The 24,937-nt window shown below is 37.6% G+C and overlaps 1 pseudogene; it reads right to left on the bottom strand.

Moving 5' to 3' along the window:
* Window positions 1–1,773: 1,773 nt before the first annotated feature.
* Window positions 1,774–19,100, bottom strand: LOC111819745 (thymidylate synthase-like; annotated as a pseudogene).
* Between the last annotated feature and the right edge of the window lie 5,837 nt (window positions 19,101–24,937).

Genomic DNA, 24,937 nt, shown 5'->3' with positions numbered 1-24,937 from the left:
TTATTTGAGTAAAGCGCCTAACTCCATTTTACTTGTGTATGTTGACTTCCATGAATACAACTACTGTGTAAATCACAATAAGATTGTACTTTGCTTTGTTCAGAACATACCAAGAGTTCTTCATCATTTTGGAAAGTCAAGTCACTGATGGAAAAGGTATTTGAGTCTCTTACACCACACTCCTGTCTTCATTGTAGCTGCTATATTCAATGTGATTCTTCATATAGATGCAAACACCTATTTCAGGTTTTCTACTGCCCATGCATTTACATATTGACGTATACTCATTTATTATAAGTTATTTCCTTTTTTGCTCCCTAATACTATAGTGAGGGCATTTTGCTGTTTTCTTTAGAATACAGAATGCTGCTTTATTAAAATTATATTGTTGTTGTCGTTAGGTGCCATTGAATCAGTTCAGACTCATAGCGACCCTATGTTCAACAGAATGAAACACTGCCTGGTTCTGCACCATCCTCATAATCATTGTTATGCTTGATCCCACTGCTGTAGCCACTGTCTCAATCCATCTCTTTGAAGATCTTCCCCTTTTCACTGACCCTCTACTTTACCAAGCATAATGTCCTTCCTCAGGGACTGGTCCCTCTTGATAACATGCCCAAAGTATGTAAGATGAAGTCTCGCCGTTCTTGCTTCTAAGGAGCATTCTGGCTGTACTTCTTCCAAGACAGATTTGTTTATTCTTCTGGCAGTCCATGGTATATTCTATATTCTTCGCCAACATCATAATTCAAAATCGTCAATTCTTCTGTCTTCCTTATTCATTGCCCAGCTTTCACATGCATATAAGGTGACTGAAAACTCTATGGCCTGGGTCAGGCACACCTTAAAGTAACATCTTTGCTTTTTAACACTCTTTAAATGTCTTTTGCATCAGATTTGCCCAGTGCAATGCGTCGTTTGATTTCTTGACTGCGGTTTGCATGGGCAGCAGTATATGAAACAAATACAATTTTGAATGATTATAACCATATATATATTATGATTGATAATGTTTATATACTGATATAGTGATCCCCATTGCTATGGAGTAGATTCTGACGCATAGCAACCCTATAGGACACAGTAGAACTTCCCTACAGGGTTTCCAAGGAGTGGGTGGTGGATTCGAACTGCCAACCTTTTGGTTAGCAGCTGAGGTCTTAACCACTGTGCCACTAGGGCTCTGATATAGTGATAAACCAAAAAACAAAAAAAAACAAAAAACACCAAATTCATTGCTCTCAAGGCCATTCTGACTCATAGTGACCATGTAGGAGAGAGTAGATCTGCCCCACAGGGTTTCCAAGGAGAGGCTGGTGGATTCCAACTGCTGACCTTTTAGTTAGCAGCTGTAGCTCTGGACCACTGTACCATCAGGGCTCCAACATATTGATAGTGTTTATATAATACTTGAAATTCACTGACCTTCATACAACTGTAGGTTTGAAATGCATGCACCTGTTTTTCTTAGAGTATATAAACTTTCAGTCTCCTGGTCTTACTCATATTCTTAGAATTATCATACATCCTTAACAAGTTAATCAAGCTCAAGACAACCCCACTCCTTTTTTTTTTTTTTTAGACTAAACAAAAAAACTATCCCCTAAAGGAAGCTATTCTTAATAATGCATAGTAACTGGTTAGTTTTTGACCTAGTTCCTTTTTCATTTAGAGCAGGCAAAACAAAAGAAAACAAAACTCTCACCTGGCATCCAGACCAACCCCTAAATACTGTCCATATCCTTGAAAGAGAACTTCTTCAAAGGCATTTCAGATAGACATTTTCATTTTAATAGTTAGATGAGGATTGTGGCCTTCAATCTGAAAATCTTCAGCTCTAAAGTCATTAATTATCTCAACTTTTTGAAAGTTTTGAACTTGGGGAATGGTTTAATTTTCAGTAGTTCAATATGATTTAGGTAAACACAAGTATCTCCTAAAATATGTACACAATCACTTGGCCTGTGATTTGAATGATCATATAGGTCATGTTGAAAAACACCTGGGGACCCATGTCTCCTGATGCTTTTACAGCTCCCCGTTCATCATGCAGACCTGGCAAGGGGCATGGCACGGAGGCAGTGCCATCAAAGGGAGATCTTTTGGATGCTAAGAACATGTAATGATTCTTTTGCCATTGGAATTTATTTTGATTGTGTCAGTAACCTTTGGCAGTTGGTTGACTCCTCCACCTGAACAATCTCAATATATCCCTTTGCATTCTGTTCTAAAATGCCTCCACTGAAAGCCATAAACTTTTTCTGGATCTCCTTTTCCTGGTGTATCCCAAATTGTCCAAAAAAGTCTTGGGATCCATTGGCATCTCAAATTTTTACTCTCTTGGAAGAGAATTCTTTGGAATTTGTGGGTCCCTTGATAAACCACAGTAACAACTCCAAAACACCCTCCTAGAGTACACGTTTGTTTGTTACCAAAGGAAACGCCTCTGTCAGGCTGTACTGTGCTTGCACACTAAACGCAAACTTGTCTCCACTGACAAGGAGAGTTTCAGTGTACTCAAACGTGACAAGGCTGTAGACCTGCCTATTGGCTATAGCAACTCCGGTCTGTGGCAGGCTTGGTGGACCAAGGAGCCCAAGAGTCGGAGGGCAGAAAGCAGAGACACTGCCAAATGCCAGTAGAGAGGAGCATACTGAGACCCTGAGCCTGTACTACTCATACTAGAAGCTTGTCTCCCAAGTATGAGAGAACTGGGAGAGATTTGAGAATGTTTGCACATGCAAATAATTAAGACTTCAGAGAGGAAGGAAGAGAAAAATACAGGGGAAATAGCACACAATGAAAGAGCAAGGTCCCTGAGGTTCTGTTTTCTTCTACTTTTTCTATTTTGCCTTCTCAGATAAGTAGGATTGTGAATCCAGAACGGTGAATTGTTTTTCTTGGCATCTACTTACATAAGATCTATCTTAAAGCCTGTGTGGGAGAGTGGGTTTTGACTTGTGACATATACTAAGGTGGCCATAAGTCAGAGCCGACTCAAGGGCAGTCAACTATAACATGATTATTTACTTGGGCTCTTCATAAGTCTATCTCATTTGGGTTACCTTCTGGTCAGTCTCTCTTTGAAAATGTTACCTTATAGTATTTTCAAAATTAGATCTTATTTGCACGTGTAGAAATCTACAAATTTATGCTCCCAAATGACTCTGGGCATAGACTTCACTCTCACAAGTGAATCTATTGACTACTATTGTTTCTAACATTCTCATTGGACAAAGATGGCATGGAGAGGTTTAACTGGTATTGTACCCAGAAAACTATATGTGTAATAGTTCGGAGACTGAACAACAGGAATTTAATAATTGTGAAACTTCCTAGAAAAAAAAAATTACCTAGAGGAAAGTTTGAGTTTGGAAAGACTTCAAATTTAGATCAGAAGATATATAGAAAACGTATGTGGAGTGTCTTCTTGTTTGATCGGGCCCCTTCACGGGCTTAGGGAAATAGGTGGGGTTATTTGAGATGGAAGGAGCCATGGTGGCACAGTGGTTAAGTGCTCGGTTGCTAACTGAAAAGTCAGCAGTTTGAACCCACTAACTGCTCTGTGGGAGAAAGATGTGGCCATCTGCTTCCATAAAGATTACAGCCTTGGAAACCCTATTGGGCTGTTCTAACCTGCCTATAGGGTCACTATGAGGCAGAATTGACTCGATGAAAATGGGTTTTTGAGGTGGAGAAAAGAGTGTACTGGATGGGAGGCACTACCCAGGGTTAACACGGAGTCTGGTTATTTAGGGCTTGTTTTAACTTTTGTGTCTAGCCCAAATAAAGGATTCTGCTGCTTGGGGAACTATTTTCTCCAAGATACACTGAGTCTTTATTTTGTTCTGTAATATTGTTAGAAAATAGCCTTGACCCTCTATTAGAGGAAGTTTAACATGAATATGCAAGTTGTTACTGTAGATGGCAAAAGCCACACTGATGTAGAACTTCACTATAAATATGCTTATAAGTAACACCTTAATCATATGTAGGTACTGCTAGTGAAAATGTTATTTTTTAATTATAGAAAAATGCTATTTGTTTGGCAATGGCCCCATTCAACCTCTCTGAAATATTATTGGTGCTGGAAACACAGCACTTTGTTATAGGTTCACATTTATTTGCCGTCACAGCTGATACAAAAGGTTAAGTATCTCTCTATTCTATGAACGGTAGTATATAGAAAATGAGTTCAGTTGACCTCTGTCTGTCTCCAGATGCTATGGATTCCATTCTTCCCATACTGATAAATACAACCTAAAAAAATTCATCAAATTACAATGATTGAAACCTGTCATTCATTCTGGTCTGTGGGTGCATAATGGCTTTTCTGTTCAGCCTTGCAAAGCTGGCTGCAGCTCAGTGATTACACATCAGCTCTGCAGCAGAAAGCTTCAACGTGAGGATGATGAATCCTACCCAAATTCAGCAGTTCAATGTTCACACATTTTAGTCAGAGGGCCTTTGCCTGTATACTATTGTTGCCATCCCTTTTCCTTTAGAAGAATGTAAGTATTTACTCACAATAGTTTAGTTAGGTAAGAAGGGGAATGTGTAATGTATACCATAAACTGTGAGTCAATTACTTCCTTTTATGAGCAATTAAGGACTAGTTTCAAGTTAGAAGTAAATGATCATTGATGATGATATCTATTAAACACTTGCTAAATTCTAAATGCTAAATACAGTATAAAACATACAAAAGCTATGTGTCCTGTCCTCTTAACTGCTTACAATCTAAGATGATAAGATAGTCATGTATTTCCCCTTCTGCCTTACTCACACATTGGACCCACAGGAGAGGGGCAATTAGGCTTTGAATGAAACAATACCTTTCCCAGTTGTTCTTGTTAAGTACATGATATTTGAGAATACTTTGGGCTGGGGCAATTGATTACAAAGGGGCTGAAGGGAACATTTTGAGTGATGGAAATGTCCTACATATTTATTATCAAAACACATCAAACTAAATATTCTAAATGGATGCATTTTAATATATTTAAATTATACTTTGCTTCTAATACATAAAGTAGCATGTATAAATTCACGTAAAGTCCAACTGACAGAATATTATTAAAAGGATATCAACAATGAATTCATAGAAGAGGAAACACAAATGACTCTGAAAAATACACAATGATGCTAGATCCCTCTCAGAATAAGATAAATGCAAATTAAAATGAGATAGGCTTTTTTTTTGTTACCAATCAGACTGCGAAAATGATTTATAACAAACACATTTTGTAGGAAAACAAGTACTCTCATATTTAACTGGTTGGAATGTAAATTGGTACCATTCTGATGGAGGCTGATTTGGCAGTAACTAACAAAATTACAAACACATATACCTTTTGATCTTGCAATTCCACTTTTGGGAAGTTTGTACAACAAATATACCTGTAGGCAAAATAACATATGTACAAGTTTATTGTCTATTTGTGTATGTAATATGTTTTGTGTGTATTTTTGCTTTAGATTGTTAACTCCTATGGTCCAAGCATAGGTGTTCTCATGGGTAACCTGCACAGTTATCCATGCAATTAGTTATTTAATAATTTGTTTTATGCTTGCTAACTGACTTATAAACGTGAATTAGAAGTTTTAACCAATAGGTCAAAGTTACTTGGATGAAAATTCAGAAGAGGGAAGTGGATTAGACAAAACTGGAAGTTGAGCAGGAATATAGGAGATATTAAGAAATATGAGAAGTAAACCTACTTGCGACCTCTTATTTGTGAACTTTAATCAATTACTTTTTCCATTCACGTTGTCCTCATTTGACTTGAACTATTATAATTCTGAAAACTGTCTCTCCCATCAGCTCTAACTGCTGGATTACTAAACTTCCTAACTCTTGGATCAATGAACATTTGTTTTCTCTGCTTTGTTGACTAAACACCTAATCTCTGTTACTGTGTGCGTGTGTGTGTGTGTGTGTGTGTGTGTGTGTGTTAGGGGCGGGGCAAGGAGGAAGGAGATATGACTTACCCTGTCATTAGTCTTTGAGCTGCTATTCCTTTCTCAATTCACTCTGTATCCCAAAGAAACCACATGTATTAAACACATAGCAGGTACTGTATAAGTGCTTTACATACATTATTTAACTTAATCCTTGTAACAATACTATGAAGAAGATTAAATTGTTATCATACCCATTTTATAGATGAGGAAAATAAGGCCACAAGAGTTGAACAACTTTCCCAAAATCATATAGCTAATAAGGAATAGAACCAAGATACAAATCCAGTTCTATCTGACGCTTAGTCTATACTTTTTGCGACACTTCTTATCAGACATGGAGCCCTTGGGTGGCACAAATGGTTAAGTTCTTGACTGCTAGCCAAAAGCTTGGCAGTTTGAACCCACCCAGAGGCACCTCAGAAGACAGGCCTGGCAATCTGATTCTGAAAGGTCACAACCTTGAATACCCTATGGAGCAGTTTTATTCTGCACATGTGGAGTCGCCATGGGTCGGAACTGACTCAACAGCTACTAACAACAACAACAACAGCAACTTATAAGACTAAGGGGTCATAGTAAGAACCTTAGGAGAGCAGAGATAGATGCGCTGATGAACCATATGTAGTACAGTTCCAGAATAGTCAATGGGAGAGAAGTAAGAATTGGGTAATACACGAGCAGATTACAACAGTCTGTAATTGAAAAGTATGAAATATCATGAAAGACTGGGTCATTACGAAGGAAACACATACTTTATAGAAAGAATGAAAACCATTTTGTAAAAAAAATTTGACGTAGGAGAAAAGAAAAGAGGATTTGAGGTTATGTATTGGGAAAAAGGACATGGTTGTGCACGTTATTAGGGAACTCTGGTAGCAGAGCTAGCTTGATTTAAAAAAAAAAGAAATGCATCCATTACCCAGTTCTGCTTAGATGAGTGAGACTATAATCCAGAGAGAGAAACAAGAAGAAGAATAGCTATTTGACAGAAGGGAGAGATAAGTGATATGAAGTCTATATGGAAATTGGGGCTAAGCTTGTTTTGGTAACACAGTTACAAAAGTTCAGTTCCAGAACAAAGACTAGTAAAACCAGACTCAAAAATCATAGAAGAAAAGGTAAAGCTCAGAGAATTGATCATGAAACAGTTCAATAACAGATCAATAGATTTGATATAGGTCTTTGAACTAAAACATCAGATGTTTATTGCATAAGATTTATATTTGCTTAAGATAGAAGGCTTCACTGAGCTGAATTCTATTGGTGCTTAATTATCAGTTAATTTTAGGCTGATAGAAATATCACTTTCGTTTATTCTGCTATAGCTCACTTCTCTTCATGTTTGGATTGCTTCTGCTGAAAGTGTACTCCAGGGACCAGAGCTATAACCAAGTGCCAAGTCCCATTCCAATTCTAAAACTAACCATTATGGCCCTTTGGGGAACTCAAAGGAGACAGAGTCTTCTATTTTAAATTGTCTCCTTTCCTCCTTGCGCTCGTATTCTCAGTGAGGCCCAAATTTATGCCACTCTTTCTCAGATAATTACTGGGTGGCTGCCAATCCTAGCTAAGACAATGGCTGATTTCAGGGAGTTTTCACATACCATGTGAGAAATACTCCTTGCTGGGGCCCTGGTGGCTTAGTGGTTGAGAACTCGGCTGTTAACCAAAACGTCAGCAGTTTGAATCCACTAGCTGCTCCTGGGAAACCCTACTGGGCAGTTCTACTCTGTCCCGTAGGGTTGCTGTGAGTCAGAATCAACTTGACAGCAACGGGTTTGGTTTTTGGTTTGGTTTTGTGGCCCACATCTGTGTAGCTCAGGGATTTCATGGACCAAATGTCTGCACATATGGAAGCTCTGCATGGGAGATAGTCTCCATGTTAAGCCAGGTGTCTTCAAGAAAGAAAGTCTGAGACCAAAGATCTGTTCTAAAGATTATCTCCTTCTTGAGTATCCCTTCCTCCAGTCAATCTCCCTTCATTGCATTGACCAGTTACAACGGAAATTTCTTCACAGCTTAAAAATTATCACTCGGTCTACAGTCTTTGGGACAAAGAGTAGACTTCTGTGGTTTGTTAAATCATTGTATTCCAATATCTCACACAACACATGCTAATCACTTTTAACTCAGAAGAAACTATTTTTTCCAAAAATAAAAAGTTACAGAGGACATGGTTAAGTAAATGGTCATTTGATAAGAACAAAATGCAGTCTAAAGTTTGGACAAAGTACTAGGGAAAAGTTAGGTAAATTATTGTGTAGTACTGAGGTCCTTTATGTTCTTTCTGATTACAATTTGCCTAAGTTACTCTCTAGAAGTAAAATGCAATTCATCAATGATAACCCACACTTCCCAGGGCCAGGACATTCAATAATGAATGAGTCTAGATAAAACAGTTTCCAGAAATATAATTATTATTTTAAATATCATATGATCGTTGTGTTTTCTTTAAAATAGCCCTATCTTTTAGAGGTTGATATTGAAATATTTATGTTGTTATTTGCTGCCATCGAGTCGCTATGATGAAATATTTATAGATGAAATAGTATTATTTGCTTCAAAATAATACATGCGTGAAAGGGTGGGAAGAGGTAGAGAAAAGAAATTTGGCTGGGAGCTAATAATTGTTGAAATTGGGTGATGGTCACCTGGGTGTTCATTACACCACTTGTTCTACTTTTGCATATGTTTGGAATTTTCCATCATAAAAAGTTAAAAAAATAGTTATCATACAGTGAATCATATAATGAATGATCTCTCTTAGAGGAGTTTGTACCCTTTAGCTCTTTGAACATCATTACTCTCTTCAAGCACAGATCATCCAAAAGTTCATAGCAACTTACTACTTTCCTCTGCCGTCTATGTCTTCATCTAGCATGTAATGTTGGCAAAAATTATTAATGACTTAGAAGGAGGAACACCCGGGAATCCAGCTGATAAGCCAAGTATTGACAAATCTATACTACATCCACCTGTGTTTCTAAGGAAGCCCTCCCAGCTGGATCAGTGGACCTAAATGTTCAGATGCAAGAAAAAATGTTCAGAAGTGGTTTTAAACAGGGCTTTGAATCAGCTCATTTCCAGTTGGAACCCCTGCTGAGAATTTGCATTTCCACCCCCATATGCTGAATCAGAATCTACAGTTTAACAAGATCTTCAGGTGATTCTTATGTATAATAAATACTGAGAGGTGCTCTACTAATAGTTCTCAAATTTAGTCCCTAACCAGCAGCATTAGCATTGCCTAGAAACTTGTTAGAAACACAAATTCTCAGCAGGGGTTTGATACAGAACTGAACTGTTCAAAGCCCTAGTTCTAAAAAGAGAGGACAGAGGGGGTAGAATTCTGTTTTTATTAATCTCCGTGACCACAGAGTCAAATCCATGTCAATAAATGTTTATAAGGTTTACTTACTTCGAATTTCCCCGACAATTCTAATAAGTGCAGTTCAAATGCTCCTGCTTTGCAAAATGCCAGGAATTAAGAAGTTAAATTACAATTTCACCCAGAAAAAAAAAAAAGCACTCTCAAACATACTGATTTTTTAGAGTTGGTTTTTGCCATAGCACAGCTCCTATGGAAGGAATACAAAGAGTCACTGTACCAAAAAGAATCATTTCAGGAGGTAGCATATAGTCAAGAACTGATGGTACTGAAGGAAGAAATCCAAGCTGCATTGAAGGCATTTGTTAAAAACAAGACTCCTGGAATTGACGGAATATCAAGTGAGATGTTTCAACAAACGGATGCAGCACTGGAAGTGCTCACTTGACGATGCCAAGAAATTTGGAAGACAGCTACCTGGCCAATCAACTGGAAGAGATCCGTATTTATGCTTATTCCAAAGAAAGATGATCCAGCAGAATGCGGAAATTATTGAACAATATCATTAATATCACACACAAGTGAAATTTTGCTGAAGACCATTCAAAATCAGTTGCAGCAGTATATCAACAGGGAACTGCCAAAAATTCAAGCTGGATTCAGAAGAGGATGTGGAAAAAGGGATATCATTGCTGATGTCAGATGGATCATAGCTGAAAGCAGACAATACCAGAAAGATATTTACCTGTGTTTTATTGGCTATGCAAAGGCATTCGACGAGGTGGATCATAAATTATAGATAACATTGAGAAGAATGGGAATTCCGGAAAACTTAATTGTGCTCAGGAGGAACCTGTAATTAGCCCAAGAGGCAGTCATTCAAGCAGAACCAGGGGATACTGCATGGTTTAAAGTCAGAAAAGATGTGCATCAGGATTGTTTACTTTCACCATACTTATTCAATCCATACGCTGAGCAAATAATCAGATAAGGTGGACTATTTGAAGAATGGGGCATCCGGATTGGAGGAAGCATATTAACAACCTGCAATATGCAGATGACACAACCTTGTTTGCTGAAAGTGAAGAGGACTTGAAGCGCTTACTGATGAAGATCAAAGACCACAGCCTTCAGTATAGATTACACCTCAAAATAAAGAAAGCAAAAATCCTCACAACTGGACCAATACACAACATCATGATAAACAGAGAAAAGATTGAAGTTGTCAAGGATTTCATTTTACTTGGATCCATAATCAACACCCATGGAAGCAGCACTCAAAAAATCAAAGGACGAATTGCATTGAGCAAATCTGCTGCAAAAGGCTTCTTTCAAATATTAAAAAGCAAAGATGTCACTTTAAGACTAAGGTGCACCTGACCTAAGCCATTATATCACGGACTGACAGAAGAACGAACGGATCTGTCTTGAAAGAAATACAACCATAATACTCATTACAGGCAAAGATGGTGAGACTTCGTCTTACATACTTTGGACATGTTATCAGGAGGGTCCAGTTCCTGGAGAGAGACGTCATGCTTGGTAAAGTAGAGGGTCAGTCAGCATTTTGTTCTATTGTACATAGGGTCGCTATGAGTTGGAACAGACTAGATGACACCTAACAACAACAACAGCTCCCAGATATAGCATGCAAATTTTCCAACCACGTCATCAGCTACAACTTAAATAACAGGGTAGAACTGCTCCATTGGGTTTGCAAGGCGCAGCTGGTGGATTCAAACTGCTGACCTTTTGGTTAGCAGCTGAGCTCTTAACCACTGTGCCACCAGGGCTCCAATAACAAGGTAGGGACCAGTATTGCTGGTGCTGGCACATTTTTAGATATAAATAGATAAATATGTACAGAGATGGATAGATAGTTAATTTTTTAATCAACTATTTATGAGGGAATTATGGCATTGTGTTAAATATCTAGAATCTGGAGCCAGCTTGCCTGGGTTGGATCTCAACTTTCCCTTTTGCTGTGTAGCCTTGGACAAGTTATGTAACTCTTCTGTTGACTCATTTTTTTTCCAGCTCTTTCACTGTGTTGTGGATTAAGTAAGCTAATGTTCATAAAGGATCTGAAACAGAAATAGCTCTTACACTCATGGAGTTTACTTATAGTAATAGATATGTTATTAGGTACCAATTCTAGAATATTAAAGCTGGAAAAAAAAGACTAGATTTATCTAGTCTAATCTTCTTACTTTATAGTGAGGAATCTCAAAGACCAGAAAAATAAAATGATTTCCTCAGGGTTACATGCTGACTTGGTAGTAAAAACACTAGAATTTAGTTCCCTGAACCCAACACAGGACAATATCCATATGTCCCATGTGGCAGAGGATGAGTTTCCAGTACTAAGCTCAGTTTACTGGGGTGTATTGCTTTACACCGTAAATGCATTCATTAAACAGTATGTATAAAATAAGGGCTTTAAACTGTGTCACCATGAAAAACATAGACAATTTTCTCTTTATGTTGGTGTGATTGTTAAGGTTGTGTGTCAAATTGGCTGGGCCACGATTCTCAGTGGTTTGGCAGTTATGATGTAGTTTTGTAGTCATATAATGATGTAATCACTTCTATGATGAGATCTGATATAATGTCATCATCTCCATGATGGAATCTGCTGTGAGTAGCCAATTAGTTGAAAGGGGGTTTCCTTTGGGGTGTGGCCTACATTCAATATAGGTGGACTTTCTGGCAAGGCTCATGGGCTTTTGCTTGCTCTTGATCCTGCAGCTGGCTTCTATTCGTCTGACCGCTGGTTGTTTGGACTTCAGCTAGCAGCTTACCTGTGGTCTTCCTTGCCAATCTGGGGATATTTTGGACTATGCAGCCTGTGAGCCAGAGCCTGCTGTCTGAACTGTCGATCTTCGATTCATCAGCCTCTGCAGGTAGGTGAGTTAGGGGAAGCTTCAAGTGTGACTTGGGACTTTCGAGCCTCTTCAACCTCATGAGCTATTTCCTTGATATAAATCTCTCTCTATATATATTTATACGCTTTACTGATTTTGGTTCTCTAGAGAACCCAGCCTAAGATTGTTGGTAATATAGATGCTCATGCTCCTAGACCATCTGGTGCTTAAAACAAAACCAAAAACCAAGCCAGTTGTTTCCGAGTCGATTCTAACTCATGGTGACCCTGTGTATTTCAGACTAGAACTGCTCTCCATAGAGTTTTCAAGGCAGATTGCCAGGTCTCTTCTGATGCACCTCTGGATGGGTTGAAACCACCAACCTTTCAGTTAATATTCAAGTGGTTGGCCGTTTGTGCCCCCCAAGGACTTCATCTGGTGCTTATGCATTGTTATTTTATAACTTACTTTGAATAAAGCATAGTTACAAATTCTTGGGAAAATGTAATATTTTCTTAGCATTGACACTATGTTGTTAATTTTTTTCTACGTTGTATTAAAGCTTTTATGGATTTTTTGAGTTTGGTATAATATCTAGATGCCAATATTTTTTTCCAGTAGAATGTAACTCTAAATTTATTTTAAGAAATAATTGGAAATAAGGAATCACTTAGTAGACTTATTGTGGAAAAATTTTTAGTAATTCAGCAGTGAATTAAGGAAGAGATTTCTGGTCTCTACTTCAAATAAATGCAGTTTTTATCATATACAAAAACAAAAACAGAAAAACACCACTGATTTATCATTAATGCAGCTCATGTTTCAGGGCAGCTTTTCCAGTGGAATGGGTTTGCACTCTGACTTTCACACCTCATTGCTTGGCCCTCATCCTGAGAGAACAAAGCAGGCTAAGAAAATTACTAAAAAATCTTCAGAGAAAGTCAGACTATCAACACAATAATGACAAGTTTTCTCACAGTACCATTAGGGATTTACAGCCACGAAAAAGGCACGTTTACCTTCAGCTTCTGCTTTGGCCGCTAAGACTGAAATTCTGGAGTTTGATGAATCAGAAAGTTATTTCTCTCCTTTGGGATGTTTAGAGAGTTTCCTTGGGATATAGCCTGAGCTATTTGTCTGTTATAGCTTACAAAACATGACTTACCCTCCTCCTTTCCCTCCCTACAGCCCTGAGAGGTGAGTCGTAAACTTAAACAAAGAACAGGGTTTAATTTTACGCTGTCACTGCACTTTAATGTTTGTCTTCTGACTTGAATCTTGATATCTCTGCATCTTCATTGAAGTAGCAAACAAATTCTGGGGAAAACGTCCCTGGTCTTAAACCAGAGATCTAATATTTTTTTTAATTTGTCATTCTTGAGCATGAAAAACATTGAAATGATTCTCAGTTTGCCTCCAAGTTAGCACAACAGCCCCTGCTTCAGAGAGGTAGATATAACCTTAATTTTACTTAAAAGCCCATGCTTCTATTAAGAACATGAAGTCTGTGTGTGATTTTAGTGAAGGTTTTAATTTAGTAAAGAAACTACTGATTTGTAACTTTATTTTCTCATTTCCATGATTTATTTGCTTGTTGTTTTTCTTTTTATCTTGCTGTATATTTTTAAATCCACCTTAAATCTCTTTTGGAGCTAGGCAATCTATAAAGAGGAAATTTCTAATGCAGTGGCTCTCCACCCTGGCTGCACATTAGACTCATTTGGGGAGCTTGAAAAATTACTGATGTCTGGGCTCCACCATGGGGCCCTGGTGTTGCAGTGGCTAAGCATTTGGCTGCTAACCAAAAGGTTGGCAGTTTGAATCTACCAGCTGCTCCTTGGAAACCCTATGGGGCAGTTCTACTTTGTCTCATAGGGTCACTATGTGTCAGAGTCGACTCGATGGCAACAGGTTTTGGTTTGGTTTAGGCTCTACCATCAGAGATTTGGGGTTTGGGATAAACCAAAATAACCAAACCCGTTGCTGTCGAGTCGATTCTGACTCATGGCACCTCCATGTGTTATAGAGTAGAGCTGCTCCATAGGGTTTTCTTGGCTGTAACCTGTACGGAAGCAAATGGCCAGGTCTTTCTTCTGCAGCACTGCTGGGTGGGCTCAAACCATCAACCTTTAGGTTAGTAGTCAAGCACAAACTGGTAGCTTGAGTCTAATTAGCAGCAGGGATGAGAACTATGACTTTAAAGTCATTAGTAACAGAGAACTGTCCTGCTGGAGGCTTTTCAACTTAACTTTAATATCTGACACCTGGGAAGATCGTTCTATGTGGGCTCTTAGCCCTTCTTCCAACTGCCTGTGCATCTGTTCCTACTACATTAAAGCAGAACAACACAAACATATAATTAGTATGCTCATACCTAATATTTATTACTGTGAAAACCTCTGATTTTTTTTTCCAACTTTAAAATAGTGGTTTGTTTTTGAATGCCTTATGTGAAAATGCCAACATTGCTAGGGGTAAGAGGTGAAAGCAATTTGTATAATTTCTGGAGTTCAGAAATGAGCCTGGACTAATCCAGTAACGTTGCTTTGGACAGTAACAATTTTCTGCCATCTAGTGGACATTTCAAAAAATAAACTATGTCTTTAAACAAACAATAAAAAGTATTATCAAAAAGCTATATGACTTCTAAGTATCTTGCTGCTGGAAGGAAATGTTTTTGTGTTAGAAAAGCAACTAGTTTTCTATAAACTGTGCCTCAAAGGTAGTCTTTCAGAGGTTTTATTGATTTATTTGCTCTAATGTAAAAAAATTCATTATGCCTTATTGCTTTTCTTAATATTGCTAGAAGATGTGGACACTTACATGAAATAGAAATCATATATGCTCAATTTCTAGGTGTTTGCATACTTAGAGACTTGTGGTACAGAAAAATGTGCCTATAAGTCCTATATGTGGCTCTTTTAAAAATTTCTCCTAACCAACATTGGAGGCAGCCGAATCCAAGGTTAAGAGCATAGTCCCTAACGACAAACCTCCTGGCTTAAAATACTGGCTCTGCCTTGTGTTTAACTGTGGGAACTTGGAGAATTTAAGCACTTTGTGTCTCAGTTTCCCTATCTATAAAATGAGGATAATTATAATACCAACCTCATAGGGTACCTGGAAGGATTAAATCCAAAATAGCCTTGCAAAGCACTTACTGTTCAATAAATGTCACTACTGCTTTTATCAAGGAGCCCTGGTGGCACAGTTGTTAAAGTGATCAGCTGCTAACCAAAAGGTTTGCAGTTCGAAATCACCACTGGCTCCGAGGGAGAAAGATGTGGCAGTCTGCTTCCATAAAGATTTACAGCCTTGGAAACCCTAGGGGGTCACTATGAGTCGGAATCAACTCGATGGCAGTGGGGTTTTTTTTTTTTAATTGCTTTTATCATTGTTTACATGTGTATCTATTAGTATTTACTAATTACAAGGAAGTGGTTCAGAAGTGACTTATACAGTGACACAATTCATTTTTAAGAACCACAAGCATTTATTTAGGCCTATTTAATACTCAAGATTATAGGGAATAAAATACAAAGCTATTCTGAATACGACATGGCCCTGTCTTTGAGTCAATGTTCTCACAAACTTATGTGGGATAATTAACTATAACTCAAAACAAATACAATAAGTGTGAGAGCAGAGTTATTATAAACAAAGTGCAGAGGAGGGAGAGGATATTTCCAGCTGAAGGAGTTGACTTATGATCTGCTATCTTGAATAATAGATATATACTAACGGAAATTAAATTGCATAAGTGGAGACAGTAGGGAGAGTGCCCCAGGTAGGGAACTATTTGGAGGAAAGGAAGGCAGGTGGAAAAAATCTAAGATTTATTTATTTAGGAAGCAATGAGTAATAAGATCCTGCTAAAGGTCAAGGCTTCTTCCTTCTTTCACTCACATGGATTTACACACCTACTCTGTGCCACACTCTGTTCTAGGTGACACAGATGTGACGCTAAGAATAGACAGAAAATCCATCAGGGGTACTGAGAGAGCAGACCGGGGAGAGAGGGTGGGGCCAGGTTTTGGAGAGGGCTCAGTGGGGAGCCAACAAGGGCTGCTGAGCAGGAAAGCCTGCACTGGATAAATATTTATCTGGTGGGGGAAGTGTGTAAGATGATTAAAGAATGAGGAAGTGGAGGCACAGAAACATATTTCAGTGGGAGGTAATTTAAAGATTCCAGGTAAGAGGTAAGGACGTCTTGGACCTTGGAAGAGAAAAGGAGAAAATAGACTTATAAAACATCCAACAGGTGGAGTAGGGTTGGAACCACAGGAAGTAGTTACGTGGGGAAGGAGAAATGGTGACACTAGGATTCCGCAGAGAGGCAGCATGGTATGTTACCAGCATCCTTGGCAGCGTAGATTCTGCAGTCAGATCCAACTGTATTGGAGTGACTTGAGCCAGATATTTTGTCTCTTTAAACCTCAATTTGCTCATCATTGCAATGAGAATAATTAAAAATACCACCTTGCTAGATTGTTGTGGAAAATAAAGGAAAGCATTTCCCGTATTACAGGGAACATGGTGAGTCTTCAACCCTGGAGGTTGTTGGGGGAAGGTAGCACATATGGTTAATGTGCTAGACTGCTAAGGAAAGGTTGGCGGTTCAAGTTCACCCAGCGGTACCTCTGAAGAAGGACGGGAATAAAGGTCTAGTGATCTACTTCTGAAAAATCAGCCATCGAAAGCCCTATGTAGCACAGTTCTACTTTCACACCTGTGGGGTCTCTGTGAGTTGGAATCGACTAGAGCGCACCATTTTTGTTTGTTTGTTTAAAGATGGCTAAGGCAGAGTCCCCTACACTTGCCTGCAATTAACATCAAAAGTATTTGAAGGCGAGGTCACTCTCAGCTTAAAAGGTTGATAGTAATCCACAAAGAGGATAATTAATTGAGAATTTTCAACAATTATTCCACATTAAAATGTGAAGCATAATTAAAGGACTTAATTTTTTTCATTTGGGAATCAAAGTAGTTGTGGATTGTAGTATCACTCTCTTCCTAAACTGGCAAAGACCTCACTTTGGCAGCTGGAAAAAATCTCTCTTATGAGGAATAAAGAGAGATTTCATGAAAAAGACAAAGAATGAGAATTAAACTACAGTGTCTATATCCAGAGTGTTTTATTTTCCCCAACCTCAGAATCTGTCTTTGACCATTTGCTAGGTCCTTTTGCCTTGCATCATCCCATCCTTAGGAGCTACATACAGAGTTTTCTATAGAGGCTTCAGGAAGTAGGAGTGTGGGTGCTGGTTCAAAACCAGATACCACTCCCCCTAAAAAATGTGTCTAGATGTTTATTTTCTGGAATTCCATCGGAAGTAATTATGTGAATAGTCTGAGTTTGTGTCCCAAGGAAATTAATACATACTAGGAGAAAGAGAACACTAAAATGAGGGGTGAAAGTGTCGAGAAAAGGAGAAGCTTAGTAAAGAGCAAGGAGAGAAATGCTGCATGCTGGCAGGGCTGAGGCAGTCCGTGAGTGCTGTTCTGGTGTGATAAGAGAATTTAAGATACCCACAGCTACACATATTCAGCAGTAGGTTAAAGTAAAATTGTCTACATTTTTGAGGGACAGAGAAAATACATTTTGCAGTAGAAGCAAAGTAAGTACATTTCTAGCACATGGTACAAAACTTGCTGCGTAGATTGTCTCCAAATTTGGCAGGCTTATTTGGGATGGTCTGGCTTAACATAACAGCTATGCAGTATACGCAAATTCCACTTTGAGGGCCCTAGAGGAAACTTCAAATATCGGCAGTTTTTCTCTAGAGCACCTGAAAATTAAGTGTCTCGAGACACCCATGTGAATGCTGATTGAGAGAGACCTGCCCTACACATTAAGCGTCTATGGACAGAGAAAACAGTGGTGTCAAATTAAAAACTTCAAAGCAGATGCTTGAAATTGCAGGCATCGATTTGAAACCTAGCCGCTTCTCACGTGGGCAACTCTATATAGCACGATCAAGGGTGAGCAGCAAGAAGAATTTACATGTTTAAATCTAGTTATTGACTCAGTCAACACAGAGAGATTATAGCAATAATAATACATTCACAACTAGAATTTAATTCGGTGAGTATTGAAAGTCTACCAAGTGCCAGACATTTCACCAAGCAGTGGGTTTATAAAAGATGGATAAGCTCGTGATGTAGGGGCGAAGTGAAAGTGGGAAGGAAGATGAAGATTACTGGCATTTAATATGTTTTTAAACTGTTTAGTATGTACCAGGTAGATGTGAAGCAGTTTGCATGTATTTTAGTTAATATTCACAGCAGCTTTTTGAAGTTTATTTTATAGATCCCTCAATTAAATTATTAAAAAGCCAAAGTTCAGAGAGTTCAGTATCTTTACCAAATGTTACATGACCAACAAGTGGCAGAGCTGGGATCTCAACCCGTTTTTTTGGCACTAAGACTATCTTCTCTTAACTAGATTGCCTCTAATTCCTAACTGTAATATGAATGAAGATGTTTAAACTGTTGATGGAATTATAAAAGAAGTTGAAGAAAATGATTAAATTTTGCAGAGGTATATTAGTGAAGGTTTCACATAGGAGGCTACTTTGATCTGGACTTCAAAGTTTCATTAAAATTTTGACAGGCAGATGAGAGGAGGAGAATCTGAGGCAGAGGAAATAGTATGGACGGAGCACAGAAAAATGAAAATAAATGGTATTTTGGGAGCAACAAAAGCAGGTTTCAAAGGAAAATTGAAAAGTTGTGGCTATTCTTACAAGACTTAGATGTAAGGGGTTGGGGAAAGGGAAGAGCCAAGACAGATTATTTTTTAAAAAATTATTGAGATATATTTTACATATCATGCAATTCCCTCATTTCAAATATGCAATTCATGAATTTTAGTGAACTTACCAAGCGATGCAACCATCGCCGTAAATTAGTTTTAGAACATTTTCATCCTCCACAGCCATTAACAGTTAATCCCCTTTCCTACCCTCAAGCTGTAGGCAATCATTAATCTACTTTCTGTCTCCATAAATTTTCCCTTTCTGGACATCTCACATAAATGCAGTCATGAAATATGCGGACTTTTATGTCTGGCTTTTTTCACTTAGCATACTGTTTTCAAGCTTCATCCATGTTGTAGCATGTATCGACGCCGAATAATATTCCCCTATATGGACATACCACATTTTATTTATCCATTCATCAGTTGAATGCTTGAGTTGTTTCCAGCTTATGGCTATTATAATAAGACTGCTGTAAACAATCATGTGCAAGTCTTTATGTAGGCGTATGTTTCCATTTCTCTTGGTTAGATATCAAGAAGTGGATTTGCTGGATCATCTGATAGCTTTATGTTCAACTTTTCGAGAAACTACTAAACTGTTTTCCAAAGTGGCTGCATCGTTTTACATCCCCGCTGGTAATTTATGAGGATTCATGTTTCTTCACATCCTCGCCAACATTTATTATCTGTTTTATTATAGCCATTCTAGTGGGTGTGAAATGGTATTTCATTTTGGTTTTAATCTACAGTTTTCTAATGACTAACATGAATTTTAAAGGCTCTGTTTGAATAATGCATTAACTAGATGGGAAACATAAGAAATTAAGTGGAATTTGTAGGAAGGATAATAAACTTGTTGTAAGCTGTATGCATGACATGGAATTGCAGATGTCAAAAAAGTGGTAAAAAAAAAACAACAAAAAAACTTGAGCCTGGGAGTTTAAACTCAAGAGAGTTTAGGACAGGTGACATATACTTGGGACTCATCTACACAGAGAAGACAGTTGAAATCATGAAACTAGGTGCGTTTATAGAGGGAGAGAATATAGAGCAACAAGCTTAAGGAGAGACTATTTAGGAATATCTGTTTTTTTAAAGAAATGGGTATAGGATGAAGTACCAGTGAGGGAGGCAGAGATATAGGAATGGTATCATGGATGCCTTTGGCTGCAAATGATCTAATTAAAGTGTTAAAAAAAACAAAGACGTCACTTTAAGGACTAAGGTGCGCCTGACCCAAGCTATGGTGTTTTCAATCACCTCATATGCATGCGAAAGCTGGGCAATGAATAAGGAAGACCAAAGAAGAATTGATGCCTTTGAATTATGGTGTAGGTGAAGAATATTGAATATACCATGGACTGCCAAAAGAATGAACAAATATGTCTTGGAAGAAGTACCAGAATGCTCCTTAGAAGCAAGGATGGTGAGACTTGTTCTCACAAACTTTGGACATGTTATCAGGAGGGATCAGTCCCTGGAGAAGGACATCATGCTTGGTAAAGCAGAGGGTCAACAAAAAAGAGGAAGACCTTCGATGAGATGGATTGACACAGTGGCTGCAACAATAGGCTCAAGCATAACAACAGTTGTGAGGATGGCGCAGGACCGGGCAGTGTTTTGTTCCATAGGGTCGCTATGAATTGGAACCGACTCAATGGCACCTAATAACAATAATATTGGCAAAAAGATTTTGAAGGACCAAGGGGAGGTATACAGTAGCAAATACCTCACAGCAGCATAGAAAGTTGAGGAATAAGATCATTGGCTTTGACAACTAAACATCCATTGGTGACGTCAGAGAGAGTAATTCCCGTTGAGTGGAGGAGACAGATAACAAATATCAAGTCCAAAATTTTATCAAGTTTTTTTCTTTTCTGTCCATTTATTTTGCTTCCTGTGAATGCCTTCTAGTTTGGGAAAATTTTTATTACATAGGGAATGCAAACGTTTTAAAAATTCATTTTAGTTACCTATTTATTTGGGAATGACAATTTTTATCAATACTCTCTTTTCTTTCTCCATTTCTCTTCTATTTGCACTTCTTAATTTTCTGGTGAAGAGCTTGGGTTGGAGCTCTTGGCTAAGATAAACGGTCTCATCAATGATGCTACAGAGATAAGCCAGAACAGGCTGATAGGCTATTCTTAAGGAAAAAAAAACAAAAAAAGCCTCTGGGATTCAGTGTATGGACTTCCATGAGTATCAAACTTGATTTTTGTTTTTGTGTTTGGTGGGAAAAGCATTTAATGTCACTGTTTGAGTCATTGAGTGGAAGTCTGTTGCGCTCATTAACGTTCCTCACTCAGAGAACCCTTTATGGAAATCCACTTCTTAAGTTTATTACCATTCGTGGGAAAAATTTGACCCAAGTACTCTTTGCTCCTCTGTGACATGGATCGTAATTCTGTCACAGCAAGCTCTTTCCTTTCTTAACCACAGAGGTATCCAACCCAGTCATTCCAAATACAAATAAACCCTGTTATTTCTTTTATAGACTTTAACTTTGAGCATGAAACTTTTCTGTTTCTTTTCTCTGCTTCTTGATTCCTAAATTTAGAAATATTTCCCATTCTCCCATATTCAACAGAGTATCTGGGCATAAATATGGGCGGCATGGAAAATTCAGAATGGTCAGAATTCTGAACAAGAATTTATCTAATTTTCTCTGGATGATGCATTTTTTAGGATCATCTAGAAAACCACATGGATGTCTGAATGGTCTGACTCATTTCAATTTCTCATGAGTAGGATGGTTCAAATGAATACTCTTGATATCTTTGCTCCTTGGTATCCCTTTGTTATATATTTGTTACTGGCATAACAAATTCAGATACAGCAATTTCTGAGAAGTTGTAAGGCCAAGTCTAAGTCCTGAAAGGTCTCTTTTACCTCTCCCCAGAAAGAGGACCTCAAAATTCCCAAAATATTTCTTTACAGTGACTCCATGCTGACTCTTGGGATGTTTCTGGTAGAATAATGAAGATCTAAAGGTCTCATGCTTTTGGGGGAAAAGGCTCAGGATAAAAGTAACATCCTGGAAACTGTAATTTCCAGTGATGTTCTAACCCTTCGGTTGGAGAAACTCTACTCCAAAACATGAAATTTATCTTTTAAGTATGCACAAGAATTTTATTATCTTCCAAAACCATGTGATTTTAAGAGATGAACTAGAAATCTTTGGTGAGAGGTATTCTTCCAAATAACTTTTTGTGGAACACAAAACATTGAATGAACTGAGAATCTTATATATCTCCAAAGGGAAAGTAACTGATGCTTATAGTGTAGATTAGCTAAAGTTTCATGAAAGTTTGTGTTATTGACACAAATTTTGCTTTAGACAGAATAAATAAGAGTATAAAACCATTAGGAGTTTTAATAATTTCTCCAATATAAAAATAAGTAAATAATAAATTGGAAAGACTACCTTAGTCAAAGCAGGAAAATCCAATTAAGGCGGGCTATTTCTAATAGAATATTTTGAGAATCATTGAAATCATAATTAGAAATGAAATAATTCTTCTTACTTTAGAAAGTTTTAAAATGTGGGCACTGTGACTGATGTGGTCCTCCTAGTTTAACATGAGTGGCATTACTACTTGGATGAAATACAATAATATTAAGTTGTCTTTCTATGAATGCCCTGAAATGATATATGAATCATCTGAGTTTATTTGGGTGTGATAAATGGGACCAAAAAAAAAAGTCATCATGTCCCCTTATGTAATAAAAGTAAAAACAGCACAAAAGTTAAGCCACAGCTATTCTCTTTACAAATTAAAGAAAAAAAAATTTGTAAAATCAATTTCTGAAATATATATATACTCTCTTAAAGGCAAGTTTCTTCAGTATAAGAAACTACTGAAAACTACAATTTTTAAAACAAGGAAAAAATATGTATTGTTTCAATAATAAACATCTATCTATAAACATATTTGAGAATAATTCAAATGCTCAATTAATCTAAAGCATACACTGTGATAATTGCTTTCTTATTTAAAAAATAGTAATCATTATCAATACTTACCAAATAGATTAAAAATACTTTTTTCTTAAATTCAAAAATGGTGTTAATAGCATCAGACATATGTGTTTGGTTGATTTCTCCATTAGTGCTACAAGGAGCAAAGATATCAAGAGTATTCATTTGAACCATCCTACTCATGAGAAATTAGAAATGAGTCAGACCATTCAGACATTCATGTGGTTTTCTAGATGATGCTAAAAAATGCATCATCCAGAGAAAATTAGATAAATTCTTGTTCAGAATTCTGACCATTCTGAATTTTCCATGCCGCCCATATTTATGCCCAGATACTCTGTTGAATATGGGAGAGTGGGAAATATTTCTAAATTTAGGAATCAAGAAGCAGAGAAAAGAAACAGAAAAGTTTCATGCTCAAAGTTAAAGTCTATAAAAGAAATAACAGGGTTTATTTGTATTTGGAATGACTGGGTTGGATACCTCTGTGGTTAAGAAAGGAAAGAGCTTGCTGTGACAGAATTACGATCCATGTCACAGACGAGAAAAGAGTACTTGGGTCAAATTTTTCCCACTGATTCTCATTAGTACTACTGAATTTTGCAGTGATTTTTAGTCAGTTCCATTTGTGATCAATGTTACATATTTTCACAATGGTTGGCCAATCTCTTAATCCAGTGTTTAATGGGATGTTTCTTTTCTCAACATTATAGTGACTTACAAGGTTTGAACCCATGACCATATCACTATCACACTTCACTTAACCAGGGGAGTTAAGTTGCCCAGATGTAACATTTTAATAATTTTGTTAAGTTGAAATTGAAATTTTTTTCTGCTTTTTTGTTTTCCATCTTTAATCAACAACATGAAATATTTTGATTTATTTGTACACTCACCTGTATCAACAAATCTAGCATTGGCCTGCATTACCTTTTGCATTTTCTCTCTTTCCTCATCTGTAGCCACTAACCAAACTTGCTACTCTAGCAAGAGCCCTAAACTTTGAAATCTTGCCCTCTTCCCTTCCCTTCCATATAGAATCATTATGTAATTTTCTTCAAACCTTAAACACAAAGGTCTTAATCCTTTTTCTTCTCTCTTTAAAAAACAATTGGTATCTTTCGATTGTCTATAATATCAAATAAAAACCTTTTATGCTAAAAGTTAATATTTTTCCTTCAACTGACCCTTTCTCTTTTACCACTCCCATTTCTTCTTGCCCTTTGGCACAGTCTCTCTCATTCTTCCAAGCCATCTGGTTGTTATTAACACACAGAAGTTGCTTCTGCTGCTTTCCTGCCTATGCAGATGTCACCTCTTCAATCAATGGAAGCCCAATGCTTCTTGAGACAGCCCTTTCTATCTTTGGATATGTCAGTTAGAAAGCGTTTGTCTTTACTGAACTGTGATCAACAGCAGTATATGATTTCTACTTTTATCTGTGTGTGTCATTCTACACACATTCAAGTAGTTTTGCGTGTCTGTGATATGTCTATGATGACACTTTTTTTAACCTCTAGGAAAGGATCTCTGCATCTGGCCCTCCCACGTTTCCATACCTTGATCTACCCACCCAACGCCCCAGAACCACATAGGGTGAACTCTCACTTTATATGTTGCTGTTGCTGTTGTGTGCCGTCGTGTCAGTTCCAACTCACAGCGACCCTATGGGACAGAGTAGAACTGCCCCACAGGGTTTTCTAAGACGTATTCTTTACAGGAGCAGATTGCCAGGTCTTTTCTCCGATGGAGCCACTGGGGGGGTTCAAACCACCGACTTTTGGTTAGCAGCCAAGTGCTTAACCATTGCACCACCAGGGCTCAGCACATGTTTAATACACATTTGATTAATAAGCTACCTTCTAAATATGGTACTATTTACATGTGAAAACACATATGCTAAGATAGAGATGTCAAAGAGTAACAAGATCTCTACCTAAAAAATAATTCTGTGAAATTTAATTATAAAGGTTGAATGCAAGCCTGACCATGTGCATACTCACCTACAACACACAGCAAAATGTCTCAAACATTGC

The sequence above is a fragment of the Trichechus manatus genome, unplaced genomic scaffold, assembly GCF_000243295.1.
Source record: "Trichechus manatus latirostris isolate Lorelei unplaced genomic scaffold, TriManLat1.0 scaffold00017, whole genome shotgun sequence".
Classification (NCBI taxonomy): Eukaryota; Metazoa; Chordata; class Mammalia; order Sirenia; family Trichechidae; genus Trichechus; species Trichechus manatus.
Note: the sequence above shows the minus strand (reverse complement) of the source record. Positions and strands in the feature narration are given on the sequence as shown.